This window comes from Jaculus jaculus, chromosome 11 (assembly GCF_020740685.1).
Source record: "Jaculus jaculus isolate mJacJac1 chromosome 11, mJacJac1.mat.Y.cur, whole genome shotgun sequence".
NCBI lineage: Eukaryota > Metazoa > Chordata > Mammalia > Rodentia > Dipodidae > Jaculus > Jaculus jaculus.
The window spans coordinates 34,279,809-34,282,974 of record NC_059112.1 but is presented as its reverse complement, the minus strand read 5'-3'; positions in this window follow the sequence as shown (position 1 = coordinate 34,282,974).

Genomic DNA, 3,166 nt, shown 5'->3' with positions numbered 1-3,166 from the left:
GTCTTGACAGGCTTTTGGGTTTACTGCCTGGATGGCATCTCTGAGGTGAATGAACTAGATTAGGGAAAGATTAGAAAAATAAGAGGAATTTTAAAGGCAGTATACATAGGAGCTTAGTAGAATACTTAGAACAGTCAGAATGATTACATGAATGAGGAGAAGAAACAATTAAGATAGTTAAGCAATGCTTTGTTGATAGTTTGAATGAGAGACATAAACAGAGTATGTGTTTCACATCATTGCAGGTATAAATTTGTTTTATTTATTTTGTTTTACATTTTCAGTGCCGGCATCTGTTCTAGAGTTCTGTCCATGACAGGAATTGCCTTTGCCACTGAGCTACATCTTGAGCCCTGATTACAAGTCCTGATTAGAGTAAATACATATAATTTGTCCTCATTCACTAAAATGGAATAAAATGGAAAAGGAGTGGATTTTGAAAATGAATCAAAATTCTGAAAATACAAAATAATGTTTCCTGAAAAAGTTAACACCTTACGGTGTGTGTGTGTGTGTGTGTGTGTGTGTGTGTGAGAGAGAGAGAGAGAGAGAGAGAGAGAGAGAGAGAGAGAGAGAGAGAGAATTAAAGCAGTCAGCTCAATGATGTTTCCATGTCCAACAGCTGAGTATCCAAGCCCAGCAGCAGAACTCCTACTAGATGGCTTTCTCTCCTTCAAGCTCTTCTATGTAACACACAGAATGCATGTACTTTCTATGTACATTATATGCTTGAACATAAGACAAAAATGTTAAGATCAGTAGTAAATCAGAAAATTTTCATTATTTTCTTTAAATTAGTAGAGAAGACTATCAAATGAAGTATTGATAACCTAACATAAGGTTTAGAAAATAAGGAAAGAAATCAAGATTAAAGTATTTTGGGGATGGAGAGATGGCTTGGTACCTAAGGTGCTTGTCTGTGAAGACTAATGATCTAGGTTTGATTCCCCAGAACCCAAGTAAGCCAGATGCATGTGGTAGTACAAGCATCTGGCATTTGCTTGCAGTGGCTACAGGCCCTGGCATGCCAATTTTTTTTTCTCTCTCTCTCATAAACAAATAGAAATAAAAATATTAAATATTTGAAAGAATTTTGTATGTCATAGATATAAGCCACATTTTCTGATCACCAATTTTTACTTACAAAAATACCCTAGTTTCTAGCATTATTATTTTGTTTTTCTACATGGTACCATACACTATACATCTTGATTTGGAGTAAAATAAACTCATGTTAATCTAGATCATTTTTTCATGAAAGAATAAGGGGAAAACTATAAAAATTACATCTATTGATGAATCTCTTCAAACGAAATTCTTTTCAGAGGCAACTTGTTTGTTACTATCTTTGAGTGAAGTTATATAAATATCTGATATACAGGAATCAAATATATGATTGATAGATTAATATATGGTAGATAAATGATTGTTAGCTAGATAGATTAATAGATACATACATATATTCATGCATATATATGTACATATATATATGCATATATATATGTATGTATGTATGTATGTATATATATATATATATATATATATCTCATAGTCAAAGGCCAGACATTTCTTCATATACATAGAAAACATTAATCCAAGTTTCCCCCAAAAAATAACTCATTTAATTTATGGAGAAAGTTGTGGAAAAGTTGAAGTTCTGCCTGAGGTGAAGTGTGCGTGCAAGCATTTGGTAGAGGGCAGGTTGAGATTGGTAGTGAGGGTGAATGCTATTGTAATTCATCCCTATTCTTGCTACTTAAATAGATTGCAAACCCAGTATAATAGCTGACAATTGCTCTTAAGGTGAATTGACAAATAAATGGAAGAAAATTTACACGACAGTAAACTCAATGCTTACCTGTAACAGCAATGATCAGCATAATTTAAAGGATATGAACCCAATTTTGAGTGACATCTCTAGAAACTATAGTCTATAAAATCTTAGGGCAATCATTTAATTTTCCTCAAACTCAATATATGTTTTTCAAAGTTCATATAATTTTATACTCATATCTCTGAATCTTAATATAATACTCATACAGTAGATAGTAGTTTATTAATTTTACTAAAGAAAAGTATAAAGTAACCATATACTTTAATATTCTCTTACTACTATAAATTATTAGATGAGTGAATCCAGCAAACACTCACTAGACTGGCATGTGTATGAGGTCTCCTATACATATGATTTACTCATCACATTTCCTCTTATTCTCTTCATCTTCCTGAAGAACAGGTGATTTGCTTTATAATGTGTTCCTAATGTTTAAATGATCTGCCATTTCCTATCATAAAGTTAAGGATATTCATTTGTGGTCTGGGTATCATAGTAGTGATCCTCAAACTCCATGAGTAATACCAGGTGAAAAATTATGTTAAGGTGTATTATTCCTGCTGATATTGACCTTTATTACTTGATGAAGGTGTCTGTCTGTGGGATTTTTCCATTGTGATTCTTCTAACTCTTAACTATTTTTAGGATGAATTAATTTGATACTATTCAAATATACTCTTCCTCAGAATTTCATCCACCAATATTAAAATCCTTTGAAGTATCCTGTCCATTAGAATTTTCCTGTGGTATTCTTATAGTGACATGTTTACTCATATTCATTTCTTGTATAAATGTCTACTTACTAATTATGTTTACTCTAAACTAGAGCTTTCCTAATTTCTCATTTACTTATTTATTCACGAGGTTATATCATGAACTTTCAGTAGACATTTAATCCATGGTTTCTCATTCAGTAGTATTACTGCATGGTTTACTGTTAGGAGCCTTTGCTGTTAGGAGCGGCATAGGATACACACTATAAGCATTGTCATGCATCCAAACTCTCTTTGAGATTTCTTTACTTTTTCATCCCAAATAATACTTTAAATTATGCCTATCCGTTTCTCCTCCAAAATCAACCATTTCTTCAATAAGGCCTTGTTTCTTTACTGGCATTTGCATGTATGTGTATGGGTTGGTGCCACATCAGTGAGCAAATGGGCCTGTGTTCACTTGCTGGCAGAAATCAGATGTTGACATAAGGCGTCTTCCTCAGTCTTCCTTATTTTTTGAGACATGGTCTCTCACAGAACCTGTAGCTCACCAATTTGGCTCTATTATTTGGAAAGCATGCCTCAGTTTTCTTTACCCAGCCCTGGGATTATAGGTATG